Genomic DNA, 16,198 nt, shown 5'->3' on the forward strand with positions numbered 1-16,198 from the left:
CTCCCTAAGCACCTGGTCCAGGGATTGTCTGCCCTGGCCCGGGATCAAACCCGCAACCCAGGCAGGTGCCCTGACTGGGAATCGAACCTGCAACCTTTTGGCCACAGGGCAAGAGTCCAACCAACTGAGACACCCTGGCCAGGGCTCTGCCCATTTTTTAATTGAATTATTTGTTTGGTGTTGAGTTATATGAATTCTTTATATATTTTGAATATTAACTCCTTGTTGGAGCTCTTGTTTGCAAATACCATCTTCCATTAGGTTGTTTGCCTTTTTGTTTTGTTGTTGGTTTCGTTTGCTGTGAATAAGTCTTTTGGTTTGATATAGTCCCATTCATTTATTTTTGCCTTTACTTCTATTGCTTTTGGGGTCAAATTCATAAAATGTTCTCTACAACGAAGGCCCATAATTTTAATACCTATGTTTTCTTCTTTGTAATTTATTGTTACGAATCTTATATTTAGATCTTTGATCCATTTTGAATTAATTTTTGTACACAAGGACAAACTAATCTAGTTTTAATCTTTTGCATGTGGCTTTCCAATTTTCCCAGCACCATTTATTGAAAAGGCTTTCTTTTCTCCATTGTGTGTTTTTGGCTCCTTTGTCAAAAATTATTTGCCCATATACATGTGGTTTTATTTCTGGGCTCTTGATGCTGTTCCACTGGTCTGTGTGTCTGTTCTTCTGCCACTACCATGCCGATTATCATAGCTCTGTAGTATAATGTGAAGTCAGATAGTGTGATACCTCTGGCTTCATTCTTTTTTCTCAGGATTGTTTTAGCTATTCAGGGACTTTTGTGGTTCCATACAAATCTGATGGTTTTTTGTTCTATTTCTTCAAAAAATGACATTGAGATTTTAATGGGGATTGAATTAAATCTGTATAGTGCTTTGGGTAATATGGCCATTTTAACTATGCTGATTCTTAAAATCCATGAACCGCATCCTTTGTTAATTTTATTCCTAGGTATTCTTTTTGTTGCAATTGCTAAAGAAATTTTTTTTTTCAAGTTTCATTGTTAGTGTATTGGAAGGCTATTTTTGTACATTGATTTTGTATTCTTCAACTTTACTGTATTTGTTGTTTCTAATAATATTTTTGTGGAGTTTTTAGGGTTTTCTATATACAGAATCATGTCACCTGCAAAAAGTGACACTTTTACTTCTCCCTTCTCAGTTTGGATGCCTTTTTATTTCTTCCTCTTGCCTGATTGCTCTGGCTAGGATTTTCAGAACTATGTTGAATTAAAGTGGTGAGAGCAGGCATCCTTGTCTTGTTCCTGACTGGAGAGGAGGAGCTTTCAGTTTTTCAGCACTGAGTACGATATTGGCTGAGGGTTTGTCATATATCGCCTTTATTATGTTGAGTTACTTTTCTTCTCTACCTACTTTATTGTTTTAATCATAACAAGATGTTGTATCTTGTCAAATGCTTTTTCTGCATCAGTTGATAAGATTATATGATTTTTGTGCATTGTTTTGTTAATGTGACATATTACATTGAACAATTTGCATATGTTGAACCATCCTTGTGCCCTAGGAATGAACCCCACTTGATAGTGATGTATTTTTTTAACATATTGTTGTATTCAATTTACTAGGATTTTGTTTCAGATTTTTGCACCTGTATTCATCAAAGATATTGGCCTGTAGTTTTCTATTTTTCTGTTTTCCCTGCCAGGTTTTGGTGTCAGGGTTATGTTGGTCTATAAAATGTTAGGAAGTATTATTGCCTCTTCAATTTTTTGAAAGAGTTTGAGGATAGGTATCAAATCATCTTCGAATGTTTGGTAGAATTCACTTAGTGAAGCTGTCTGGTCCTGGACTTCTGTATTTTGGGGGTTTTAATGGTTGTTTCAATTTCCTTACTGCTTGTTGGTCTATTTAGATTTTTCAGTTCTTCATGATTTAGTCTAGGAAGGTTATATATTTCTAGGAACTTATCCATTTCTTCTAGGCTGTTGAATTTGGTGTCAAGTCTTTTCTGTCACAAAGTCTTTCCTGACTTCTATAGTGTGTTTATCTTTATAAAAAATATTATTTATTGATTTTGGAGAGAGAGAAGAAGGGGGAGAGAAAATGAAAAAAACATGAACCCTTGAACGCCAGACCGCAAACCAAATGTTTGCCCGTTCGATTCCCAATCAGGGCACATGCCTGGGTTGCAGGCCAGGTCCCTGGTAAGGGGTGCTCAAGAGGCAACCACACATTGATGTTTCTCTCCCTTTTTTTCTCCCTCCCTTCCCCTCTCTCTAAAAATAAATAAATAAAATCTTTAAAAAGAGAGAGAAAAACGTGGATTTGTTGTTCGACATTTTTATGCATTCATTGGTTGATTCTTATCTGTGCCCTGACGGGGATCAAATACACAACTCTGTCATACTGGAATGGCACTCTAACCAACTGAACTACCCAGCCAGGACCTGTGTTTTTCTTTTCTTTCTTTGAACTTGTGGCATTTATTAACCCCGACATATACTTGGCTATTAATTCCATACCGCATGTTCTTATTTTAGTGCTTGGTTTTTCACATCAGTGTCTTTTGTCTCTTCAGCTACATTATAAATTGGTCCAGGGACAAGGCCCCCTTCTTTGTGTTCTCTACAATGCTTGTCATCTAGTAAGTGTGCAATAAATATTGTTATTTATACATTACCATTCTATTTTACTTTTTTAATGTAATAGCTACCCTTTATTTAATTATATTGTTTAATCTTTACAATCACTTTGAGGGAAGGAATTTTTTATATACTTTACAGATGAGGAAACTGAGGCTCAGAGAAGTTCAATAACTTGCCAAAGTCACAGAATTTAAGTCATGAAGGTTGGATTCAAACCCAGATCTTTAGATTCAGTTATAGATGCTGTTTATACTTACCAGTAATTCTACCACCTTATAGGTCTGATAGATGTTTTTCGGGGGTGGGAGAGTGCTTAACACTTAGTTTGCTATTACTTTATTAATGGCAGCAGAAGAAAAGGTGTGCTAACATGGATTAGCAGTAATAACTAGCAGGAATAATAAAACAGATGCAAACTGTGTTAAAGTTAACAGGAAAATAGAATTTCCCTTAATCTCATTGCTTACTGGTGGAATGACTCACCTTCCAGTTGTGCGTTGTTCTTAAGTTATTCAATATTTGTATGAGGTAGACAAAGGAGGGAAAATCACTGATGAGATGTAAAAGACACGTCATTTGAGCTAATGACTGATCCTGGGATATCCCCAAGGTTTCTACCTCAGTATTCGTGCCTCTCCTGAGTGCTGTTTGACTCTTTCACTGTTTGATATTTTTCAGAGTAAAGTCACTTGCATTCTCTTTCTGCCCTCCACCTGGACAGTTTCCATTGGCTACGTTCTTATACTGTGATGCAAAAAGATTTATTTATGCTTACTTAACATTAGTCAGATTTAGTATTGCTTATCTTAGACACTAGAAATTCCAGGAATTAAGATGTTTTTTCTGGCTCTATTCTCCCTTTTCTGTTCTTTTTTTTTTTTTTCATTAAAAGAAGAAAAAAGACAACCCAAACTATTTTCTTTTTTAATCAGCAATAAAATTAAGCACAGATGATAGTAAACTCTGCTTCATTGTAATGAGAGAGTTGTGAATTTTGATGGTACAACTGATAAATGGTTTCTTCTGCTTTATAAACAAATAGCTCATTCAGTTCAATGAAGTGATGAGTTAAGTAGGAGTTGGAAACAGAGGTTATTTTTAACTTGGTCTTGTTTCCCTCTGCATCTCAGTTTTCTCAGAGGATTGTTTTAAGGTTAGCATCAGAAGATGTATGTACATTATAAAACATAAGGTCATCTACAAGGATGTACTACAGGCAGTCCGCAGTAGAGAACTTGATTTATGAATCATCTTATATGTGCATACTGCAAGGACAGTGGATTTCCTTTCAGTCTAGAGTCCTTCTGAAGGGGACAGTCTCTTTGGCCCCTAAATCAGAACAACTTGGGAATACATATGGAGGCAGTTAGCTTATTGGTACTTACAGGGATCCCTCTACTTTACTGCATGTGAGGACGAGAGCCCATTTCTAAGTCAGGAACAGGAAGCAGGGAAAGTTATTTTGCTTGTATCTATTTTAAAACCCAAAGAGTTTTAAATGGCGACAGACTGTTGATGATGCTTGTACCATTATTGCTACTTACCTGAAACACATATAGAGACTTTTGTAGTCAAATCACTTAATTTTATCGAATCCTTGCAATATTCCTTTGAAGTAAGTAGCCCTACTTCATTGCTCAGGACCCTGAGGCCCTGAAAAGTGAAGTAACTTATCGAAGTCATATAAGCTAATGGATAGCCCAGCAGAGAAGACGCAAACCCAGATGGGCTGATGGCTAGTCCAGGCTCCTGTAGTGTCCTCACGGCTCTTCTGAGGGCTGTGCACGCACCCGAGGAGGATAATAATAATATGGTATCCAAAATTTTTGTTAAACATTTTGAGTTTGGTCACTCTTCAAGAGTAAACAATGAAAAATTTATCAAGATTCTTAAAAAGAGCCCTGGGCAACCCTCTTGTAATTTCTTTTCCCTAGGAATTCTTTTTGATGGTTTTTAGTTAGGTTCCATTTATATATAGTGGTAAATTTTTCTTCAAGATTTTTTCTCCCCTATATGAAAAACAAGTGTTTACTTTCTGATTTCTTCTTCAAAAATTTCCCATTGAGTTTTATATGTGCAATACTTTTATGTTGTTTTTTTTTGGGGGGGGGGGATCACCCAGTGAAAAGACTTGGATATTCTGTGTGTCCAAAGAAGGAAGGGAAGTTAGTACTGTGTTGGTACTTTAGAACCAGTGCCTGGCTGGTTGTGAAGCAGAGGGGATTTCCAGGGTGTGTAAGTGGAGATGTACTTGAACTGAAAGCAGAATTTAAAAAAAAAATGTGGTTAGCAGCATCTCTGAGTTGCAGGATACAAGCCATGTTATTGCCTTTCCTTTCCTGATTTGTTTCTTCTTAACTTAGGAGCAAGATTCTGCAATGAAAAATATGTCTTTCTGCCTTCCTTTTAGCTACTCTCTGTAGGTCTGTCAGGATGATAGGAAAGGAAAGGAGAGTGGGATTAAAAAGAATATAGCTTTTTTTTCTGTCTAGAAGTTTAATTTAAAATAAAATTAATTTCAAACTATCATTACTTGAATAAGATCTCTTTTTCCCTAACCCAGGTAAGATTTAAGAAACAATTATATACTGGGAAGTTCATAGTGATACAGGCCCACCTAAAAAGGTTAGAAACTTTCCAAACAAACAACCTAACCCTACGTCTACAAGAACTCGAGGAACAACAACAAAGACAGCCCAGAGCAAGCAGAAGGAAGGAAATAACCAAGATCAGAGCAGAATTAAATGATATAGAGACTAAAAGCACAATTCTAAGGATCAATGAATCCAAGAGCTGGTTCTTTGAAAAGATAAACAAAATAGACAAGCCTTTAAGCAGGCTCATCAAGAAAAAAAGAGAGAAGACCCAAATAAACACAATCAGAAATGAAAGAGGAGAGATTACAACAGATACCACAGAAATACAAAGGATTGTAAGAAATTACTATGAAGAACTGTATGCCAAAAAATTTGAAAACCTAGATGAAATGGACAACTTTCTAGAAAAAATATAATCTTCCAAAACTCAATGAAAAAGAAGCAGAAAGTCTGAACAGACCAATAACAACAAAAGAAATTGAAGCAGTAATCAAAAAACTCCCAACACACAAAAGCCCGGGACCAGATGGTTTCACAGGAGAATTCTACAAAGCATTTAAGGAAGAGCTAACCCCTATCCTTCACAGACTATTCCAAAAAATCCAAAAAGATGGGAGTCTCCCAAACTCTTTTTATGAGGCCAACATCATCCTAATTCCAAAACCAAATAAAGACACAACAAAGAAAGAAAACTTCAGGCCAATATCACTGATGAACATTGACGCTAAAATCCTCAACAAAATACTGGCAAACCGCATCCAACAATACATTAAAAAAGATTATACACCATGACCAAGTGGGATTCATTCCAGGGATGCAAGGATGGTTCAATATTCGCAAGTCAGTAAATGTAATACATCACATAAACAAAAGCAAAGACAAAAACCACATGATCATATCAATTGATGCAGAAAAAGCATTTGATAAGGTACAGCACCCATTCATGATAAAAACACTCAGCAAAGTGGGAATAGAGGGAGCATTCCTCAACATAATAAAGGCCATATATGAGAGACCTTCAGCCAACATCATTCTCAATGGGCAAAAAATTAAAACCTTTTCCATTAAGATCAGGAACAAGACAAGGCTGTCCACTTTCACCACTTCTATTCAATATAGTACTGGAAGTTTTAGCCACAGCAATCAGACAAGAAAAAGAAATAAAAGGCATCCAAATCGGAAAGGAGGAAACAAAACTAACGCTGTTTGCAGACGACATGATAGTATACATAGAAAATCCTATTGACTCTACCAAAAAACTGCTTGACCTAATAAATGAATTTGGCAAAACAGCGGGATACAAGTCAATATCCAGAAATCAAAGGCATTTCTGTACACCAACAATGAAACAGCAGAAGCAGAGATCAAGGGAAAAAAATCCCATTTGAAATAGCAAAAAGAAAAAATAAAATATCTAGGAATAAACCTAACCAAAGAGGTAAAAGACCTGTATTCAGAAAACTACACAACACTGAAGAAAGAAATCAAGGAAGACACAAACAAATGGAAACATATACCGTGTTCATGGATTGGAAGAATTAATATCATCAAAATGTCCATACTACCCAAAGCAATTTACACATTCAATGCAATTCCTATTAAAGTACCAATGGCATATTTCACAGACATAGAACAAACACTTCAAAAAATTTATATGGAATTATAAACGACCCCGAATAGCTGCTGCAATATTGAGAAAGAAGAGTAAAGTAGGAGGGATCACAATACCCGACACTAAACTATATTACAAGGCTACTGTAATCAAAACAGCCTGGTACTGGCATAAAAACAGGCACATGGACCAATGGAACAGAACAGAGAGCCCAGAAATAAGCCCAAGTCTCTATGGTCAATTAATATTTGACAAAGGAGGCAGCAACATAAAAATGGAATAAAAATAGCCTCTTCAACAAATGGTGTTGGGAGAACTGGACAGCCACGTGCAAAAAAATGAAACTTGAGCACCAACTTACACCATATACAAAAATAAATTCAAGGTGGATAAAAGACTTAAATATAAAACATGACACCATTAAAGTCCTAGAGGAGAACGTAGGTAAGAAAATCTCAGATATTTCACGAAGAGACTTTTTTAATGACGTGTCCCCTAGAGCAAGGGACATAAAGGAAAGAATAAACAAATGGGACCTCATCAAAATTAAAAGCTTCTGCACAGCTAAAGAAAACAGTATGAAAATTAAAAGAGAACCAACTGTATGGGAAAACATATTTGCCAATGACACCTCAGACAAGGGTCTAATCTCCAAAATATATAGAGAACTTACACGACTGTACTCTAAGAAGACAAGGAATCCAATTAAAAAGTGGGCAAAGGACTTGAATAGACACTTCTCCAAGGAGGACATACAGAGGATCCAAAGACACATGAAACGATGTTCAATATCGCTAGCTAGCTGAGAGATGCAAATTAAAACCACAATGAGATACCACTTCACACCAGACAGAATGGCCATCATAAACAAAGCAACAAACAACAAGTGTTGGAGAGGTTGTGGAGAAAAGGGGACCCTAGTGCACTGTTGGTGGGACTGCAGACTGGTACAACCACTATGGAAAGCAATATGGAACTTCCTCAGAAAACTAAAAATGGATCTGCCTTTTGACCCTGCAATTCCACTACTGGGACTCTATCCTAAGAATACTAAAACACCAATTCAAAAGAACCTATGCATCCCAATGTTCATAGCAGCACAATTTACAATAGCTAGATGCTGGAAGCAACCTAGATGCCCATCAGTAAATGAATGGATAAAAAAACTATGGTACATTTACACGATGGAATTCTATGCAGCAGAAAGAAAGAAGGAGCTCCTACCCTATGCAACAGCGTGGATGGAGCTGGAAAACATTATGCTAAGCTGAAACAAGCCAGGCAGTGAAAGACAAATACCATATGATCTCACCTTTAACAGGAACCTAAATAACAAAACAAAGAAACAAGCAAAATATAACCAAAGACACTGAAATAGAGGACAGGCTGATGGTGACCGGAGGGGAGAGAAGAGGGAATTTAAGGGGACAGTGGGAAGGGTTCACAGGAACAAACTTAAAGGACACATGGTCATAGACTAAGGGGAGGGTGGTAATGGGAGGGAAGGGGGGCGGGTGGGAAGGGGAACTGGATTGGGAGTAAAAAGGAGAAAACTGTATATGAACAATGATTAATAAAAAAAAAAAAGAAACAATTATATACTTGTAAGTAAATTCCGTTCTGAGTATTTAGTAATAAAAGTCTACTTGGAAATATACCTAGCTGCTAGAGAACGTGCGTTTTTAACTGATGATGCTAGGTTGAGAATTCTTTAGTGAAACAATTGCAGTCCTTTGTGTAATGGATATTTGTATTTCAAGATAGATTATCTCTGCCTTCTTCTCCCACACTCCTTTCTCTCTCTTTTTCTAGCTGTATAATTTCCCATTGTGTAGAATGACCAAAATTTACTTGTTCAATCTTCTATTAATGGATATTTAGGTTGCTTTATGTCTTTTACTGTTACAAAAATGCCACAGTGAATCACTGTATAAATTTGTAATGCCTCACTATTCTGAGAGAGCAGTAAAGTAGATCCCTAAAAATTGAATTGTTAGGACATCAGAGATGTATCGATTTTGCTTGGCCTTTGTGGAAATTTTATCAGTATTCATATACACTGATCAGCACAGTATGAGAAATCTTGTGTTTCAGCGTGTCATCAAACATTTTGATCTTTGCCTATCTGAAGTAAAAAATGGAATCTCATTATAGGGTTAATTTACATTTTTCTTTTTTTTTTCCTCCATGGAAAGTCATTTCTCTGGTGGAAGTGAGTAAAGTCACTACAACATTAACTGCTTTTCTAGAACAGTGTAAATAACAACGTATACACATCTTAAATTTGGCAGGTCATTTTTTGATGTAACAGAGAAATAAATAAATTAAAATTAAACACTTTAACCCAACATTTGGTACTGACAAATCTGTAGTGTCCACATATGAATGACAGCATGGCCTAGTTTGTAAAAAATTCTCAATGTCATGGTTTTGGGGCTAAAAATATTTAAAATATTAAACGTTTCATTTTGCTTAAAGGAATACAGTATAATCACCATTAAGCTGCTATCATAACTCATGTTCAGCTGCGATAAAGTGACCGTCTGGCCCATGGCAAAAGTTGCACATATCACAGTTCTCTCAGACTGATATCTTATGTTTATAAGATCTCATGATTATAAGCCACAATTCACTGACTAAGCTGTCAGTCCCTCAGTTTTTTAGAAAAATACCTACATTTGTCCTTACGGATGTCAAAATGTTGCACCATCATTTGTTTAAAAAGAAAAAAAAAAGGATGCACATTCATATCGTGAGGTTATTAGGAAAATTACTCTTGTAAATAAACTAAATAAAGAAAAAATACACTTCAAAGGTACGTGGATTTTTGTTTGCTTTACAATATTTTATAAAGTACAGAGAAATCCTAAGGAAAAAACTGCTCCCTATAACATAGTTTTAATTATAGCAGCTTTTGCATAGGAAGGAAGCAACTTATAGGAAGTTGGACACTTCTGTTTCCTCAGGAAGAGGAGGATGAAATAGGATCTTCCAATTCATATTTTTTTGTGGGGGTGCAGTATAAGTCTGCATTTTTCAGGAATGGTTGCTGATGCCAAATCTCCATTAACTAACTGTACATGTCTTTTTTTCACCCTCACCTGAGGACATTTTTTTCATTGCTCTTAGAAAGAGAGGAAGGAGGGGAGAGAGAGAAACATCGATGGGAGAAAGAAGCATACATTGGCTGCCTCCCTAGGCACGTGGATGGGATTAAACAGACAAGCCAGACATGTTCTCCTACTGGGAATCGAGCCCGCAGTCTTTCCACTGGTGAGGAGGGAAGCTCCAACCAGCTGAGCCACACTGGCAGGGCAACTGTATTTCTTGAACAGTGGAAAGGTGAGGTGTAGATACTGGTTTTCTTACAATCTCTGCTCCTCTCTGAACTGCAAGAACCAGAGTGGCTGACAAATGCTTCAGCATTTGAACAGGAGAAGGTGACCCAGGAGAAACTAAGGGATCCATATGGGACAGCTGAAACATTTCAGGTTCAAACTTGGCATTTGTTATATTCACACATTCCTCAAGCATTGTCATGAACATATTACTTACTTGTGGCACTAAGTAGTGAAGAGGCTTCATTCATGTTCTGTCTGCTGGGAGGTCAGTGATCCTCATCACAGTGAACAGATTCTCAAATGGTATGAACTTGGTTCCTGTGTTAAAGGTCACAGTAGAACTTGCTTCTCCTGGTGGATGCCGCACCTCTAGGAGCAGAACATGAAGGTTTTCTTCTCCACTGTCCTGTTGTGGGCTCTGTTTTCTTCCTGCTGTTGCCAAGATGCTCCACGGCCGATGAGAAGAAGAAGGGGCCCAAAGTCACCGTCAAAGGTGTGCTGCGAAGTGGAGATGAAGATAGAGGCTGGGTGGTCATAAGTCTCTTTGGAAAGACTGTTCCAAAAACTGGATAATTTTTGTGGCCTTAGCGAGAGCAGAGAAAGGATTTGGCTCCAAAAACAGCAGATTCCATCGTGTGATCAAGGACTTCATGATCCAGGGTGGAGGCTTCCCTGAGGGAGATGGCACTGGAGGTAAGAGCATCTACTGTGAACGCTTCCCTGACGAGAACTTCAACCTAAAACACTATGGGCCCGGCTGGGTGAACATGGCCAATGCCAGCAAAGACACCAGTGGTTCCCAATTCTTTATCACTATGGTTAGGACAGCCTAGCTGGATGGCAAGCACATAGTGTTTAGCAGAGTTCTAGAGGACATGGAAGTAGTATGGAAGGTGGAGAGCACCAAGACGGATGGTGGGGACAAGCCCCTGAAGGGTGTAATCATTGTGGACTGGCAAGATCGAGGGGAAAAACCCTTTGTCATTGCCAAGAAGAATGGCCTCAGGGATCTCTCCCTTTTCAGCAACTATGTTTGGCCCTGTTGCCCTCTCTGTAGGGGCGAATACAGCCCACCACAGGGCTCTGTGCTGTGCTGGCCCCAGCACTGATATCTGACAGGGTGGACCCCTCCCCCCACATTCCAGAATACCAGTTTTCTAACAAAGTCCTACCAATGTTGACCAATTAAAAAACAGAGATTTTTTTTTTTTATAAAAAATAAAAATAAAGGTCACAATAGAGGTGAAGTTCAGACATTTTGGTTTCAAAGATTCACTGGTTTCACTTATTTTTTTTCTTTCTTTTTTTGGGGGATTAATTCGGTTTTTTTGTTTTGTTTTGTTTTGTTTGTTTATTTTTATTTTATTTTAATATTTTTTTTCTTTTTTAGTCCTAGTGTCAAACAGTCTTTAGAGCTCCCCAGAGCAACTAGTTACCTCTGTCTTTCAGCTGCAGCCACTGCCTTCATCTAGAAATGCTACTCTCCTGGAATGATTAATTCCATTTTTGTGTTGTCTGCTGAATGAACTTCAGTTTCACAAACTACCACCTTTATGCTTACTTTACTGTCTTTGTCAACATCATCTTGTGAATCAGTGGGACAGGATTCCATTATCTAAAACAAACCCACGAGGCTTCCAACCTGTGAGATAGTTGAACCACTTGTGCAGAACCACCCCCTCCATGCTTCAGAGCCCGGTGCTGGCCACCATGATAGGGTAAGATTGGAGCCTGGACAGCTGCTCCTGGAGCCGCTGCCTGCCCCCCATGCCTAAGCCCTTGCGCAGTCAGCCCCAGCCAGCACTAAGCCTCATCAGCCCGCGTGGGCACTCTGCCTGTATGTGGGCTGTGGGCCCTTAGAGGCCCACACTGCTGCCACTGCATGGAGCTTGGGGACCGCAAGGTGCAGGCTGAGACATCCTCTGGCAAACCTTGGTCATAGCAGCAGCGACAGCGATAGTGACAACCAAAAAAAATTTAACTGGCTGCGGTTGTCCTCCCTCGTGTGTTTATGCGCTCCTGCTGCTCACTTCCGTGCCCCGGGACCGCCCCCCGCTCCTCCTCGTCTGCCTGCCTTCCTCCTGGTCTTCCAGTTTTCTTATTTTTCTTAGTGAGTAAGCCAAGCATCTTTTCATAGGTTTAAAATCAATTTCTGCAAACTGCTTGCTTCTGTCTTGCCCATTTTTTTTATTTACCTGAGTTATTTGGGGGGGGGTTATTGTTGATTTGTAGGAGCTCTTTATTTGAAAAAGTGATTTGGATTACAATTTTTTGAGGTCTTTTTTTTAGTATGATTTTTTTTTCTGTGCACTCTTTTTTGGTTTTCAAATGATCTTTTATCGAAATATTTTCCTTTGTAGTTCTTAAATAGTCGGGCATTGCACTACACCAGTGTTGTCATCTATGATATCATGAGGGTGGTGGCCATCAACATTGCAGCTCACAGGCTGGGCAGTCTCCAGGATCTCTTTAATGGTTCCAGAGAGTTCTCTAGCTAAAGATCAGTGCCACGTTTGTCGGGCAATGTTGACAATCTCATCAAAAATGATATTTCCACTGTGCTTAATGGTTTAGTTTGGGGGGGGGGTTGTTTGTTTGTTTTTTGCATCTTTCTTCCTCGTGGTGGCTCTTTGAGGGCTTTGATGATCAGGGCAGAGGCAGAAGGCACTACCTCAATCTGGGCCTGTCTGTTCTGAATGGTCAGTTTCACTGTAATCCTCAGAACCTTCCCATCACCAGTAGCTTTGGTAATGTCATCACCAACCTTTTTTGGAGACAGATCCAGGGGGCTGATCTTGGGGGTGAGGGCAGACATGGCACTGATTGCCTCGCCGGTGCACCTCAGGTGTATGATTTTGATGTTGTTGAGGTGAAACTTCTGGGGCATGATGGAGGCGGCTCGTGTCGGGTGAACCCAGATTTGGGAGGACCGAAGAAAGTTGTACTTTTGCCCTCTCCTAGCCGAAAGCTTCTGTGCATTTTTAAATAGGCAAATCTACCCAGCATTTTTCTTACAGCCCCAGGGTTTCATACTTAGGTCTTTTCTATTACAAGATTATTAAAAACGAACACACACAAAAACCTCCCTTTTCTCTCTACTACTTTTGTTGTTTTTCCTTACATTTTTTATTTATTTGGTATTTTTTTCTGATTTAAATGAGGTATGTAGTTCCATTTTGATTTCCACCGCCCACAGCTAATTGCCCATCTTTTTCTGCACTACATTGGGATGCCACTTTTAGTATATATCAAATTCCCATTTATTCTGGGGCTGTTTCTGAACTTTCTTTTCATATCCATTAATCTCTGCACATGATCACACAATTTTGATTACGTGTTATAGTTTTATTATATGTCTTAATATATGGTAAAGCTAATTCTTAGAACTGGGGTTCTGGCCCCTTAATAAACTTTCAAGTGGTAAATATTATAGACCTATGATGAAATATATTAATAATGTTCTTGGACAAAATCATATTTTGTACATATGGCAGAGTCCCATTACCAGTGGCTTTTAAACACTTTTTAAAAGATTTCATTTATTTTTTAGAGAGAGGGGAAGGGAGGGAGAAAGAGAGGGAAGGAAACATCCATGTGTCGTTGCCCCTCTCATGCCTTCTCCTGGGACCTGGCCTTCAACCCAGGCATGTATCCTGACTGGGAATCAAACCAGTGACCCTTTGGTTTGTGGTTTGTAGGCTGGTGCTCAATCCACTGAGCCACACCAGCCAGGGCTGCTTTTAAACATTTTTTTTACTATAAGTCTAGTACAGAATAACTTTACATAACATTTTATAACTGAAAAAAGTTGCATACAAAATATTACATGCTTTTACTATATGTATTACACTGTATTTTAATTGTTTACTTCCCCCCAATGTTCTGGTTGCAAATTATTACATTGATTTCATGACCCAGTAAATGGGTTGTGACCTGCAGTTGAAAAACACCTCATTAGACTTCTATTCAGGTAAAATCCCAATACTCCTTATTAGTCTTTTGGGAGGGGGAGAGCAGAAGAATGAGGGGTATCCCTTCCTAAATAAACTAGGGAGACCACATCAAAGCAAATATGATTCTCAACAAAAGGACTACTGAAGGGCATTTGCATTTCTCTCCTTGTTCACAAGTACCCTGAAGGAAGGGCAGTAGTCTTGATTGGCATGCCTTTCTTAAGAACACAGGCCACAACTTACTAATATTTGCTGTTCAGGAAGAAGGAAAAACTGTTACAAGATGTGCCAGGGGGTCCATGTGGATACTGCTTCACCATCTTCAAACATAGTTGTTGGGTTGTGATCTGGCTTTGGGGTTCCCAGCTTGATTTACAGTGGAATGATGAGGTGATAGATTTCTGATAGATTTCATATCCTAAACCTAACTACCACTTACTAGTTATGCGACTTACTTAACTTCTCTGTGCTTTAGTCTCCTAATTTGTTCAAGTGGAGGAAATGGTAATGTCTACCTCATGCCATTGAGTAAGAGTTAATACATGGAAGCACTTAGAATTCTCGTTTTTCCATATTTTTGTGATCTACATGGCATATGGAAAACACCGTAGAAGTCTTTGCGTTATTATTATTTGGCCTGTGCACATAGGATTTTTCTTCTTTAAGTTTGCAATTAAATGTCTATGGGAAGGGGACTGTGTGGATTTTTTCATTGTTCTCCTGAATCTCATGAGCCCTTAGATGTTTTTATCATAGGAAAGTGTTTTTTGTTGTTTTTGATGATTAGCTCTCACTTTTTGTTCTGATTTATACTTTGGGAATGTCCCTGTGAGGCTTAGGTTGAAGCTGTATTCTCTGGCCTTTATAACATTCATTCTCTTAATGTTCTCTTTTTGTTCTTTTCCTCTGAATTCTAATAGAATTTGTCAAAGTTTGTGCTGCATTTCACAATAATCATGGTCTCTAGTGTATTACTTCCAATGAAGATTTTAATTTTGCTGTTGTGTTTTGTTTTTTCATAAATTTACATTTTAATTTTGTCATATCCCTTTACATCTCTTGCTCTTCTCTCCTAAAAGCTCATTGCTCTTTCTTAGTAGATAAATGAGTTTGTACTTTTACGGTAAGAAGACAATAACAAAGTGTGTCCTCTGCCTATCCCGTAAGTTTTGGGTGTTTCCCAGGGCTTCTTTCCTCTTCTTCTCCACCCACCTCCCTGTGCATTGTCACCCGCTCCTTTGGCTCTCTCCACCACCTACCTGCCAGTGGCACGCAGATCTGTATAGCTGCAGCCCTCACACTCATTGAATTCCAGCTTCCTTTTGGGCATCTTCCCGAATAACTTTCTTTAAGTGACAAGATAAGAGTAGTAAACTATTTTATTGTTTGTCTGAAAATGTTTACTTGCATGATTTTTTAACTATATAAATTTTAGTGTTTTCCCTCAGCCCTTTGAAAATAGTATTCATTGTCTCCTGGCCTCTATTTTAGTTGCGGTTGAGAAGTTGCTTTCAGTCCAATTTTTGTTCCATTGTAGATATCCCTATTCTCCTCGTCACTCTTAAGATTTTTTCCTCACTTTTGCTATTTCACCACAGTGTGTATGTATTCATGTATTTATTTTTCCTTCTTAGGATTTGCTGAGCTTCCTGACTCTGAAGGTTTCACATCTTGAAACAATTCCAAATCAGTCTCAGCCCCTATATCTTCAAATATTGCTTCTCCTGAAATTGCTATTAAACTTAATAGTAATTACCGTTAGACTTGCTGGGCCCTTTCACATCCCCTCCTTGTCTCTCACTGTCCCTCTCATGTTTCATCTCTTCATCTCTCCAAATCGCATTCTGGTTGACTTCTTCAGATCTGTCCTCTAGTTTACTATTTCTCACTTCAGATGTGTCTGTTCTCCTCTCTACCCATTCATTTAGGGGTATTTCCCCTATTGTTTCAATAATTAACAGGCCATAAAATTAACCTGTTTTAAGTGTATAGTTCAGTGATTTTGAGTGAAGTTATACACTTGTGTGACCATTACCATGGTTCAATTTTAGAATACTTCTGTCACCCCC

At 38.4% G+C, this 16,198-nt stretch overlaps 1 protein-coding gene and 2 pseudogenes across 2 annotated transcripts in view; 1 reads left to right on the top strand and 2 right to left on the bottom strand.

Annotated features, from left to right (window-relative positions):
* Positions 1 to 16,198, top strand: part of LOC123825182 (protein only RNase P catalytic subunit) — a 160,553-nt gene that overhangs the window by 37,539 nt on the left and 106,816 nt on the right. The window lies entirely within an intron of this gene.
* Positions 9,798 to 11,861, bottom strand: LOC123825187 (annotated as a pseudogene).
* LOC123825283 lies at positions 12,540 to 13,141 on the bottom strand (annotated as a pseudogene).

The sequence above is a fragment of the Phyllostomus hastatus genome, unplaced genomic scaffold (assembly GCF_019186645.2).
Source record: "Phyllostomus hastatus isolate PE091 unplaced genomic scaffold, TTU_PhHast_1.1 phas_contig_62, whole genome shotgun sequence".
NCBI lineage: Eukaryota > Metazoa > Chordata > Mammalia > Chiroptera > Phyllostomidae > Phyllostomus > Phyllostomus hastatus.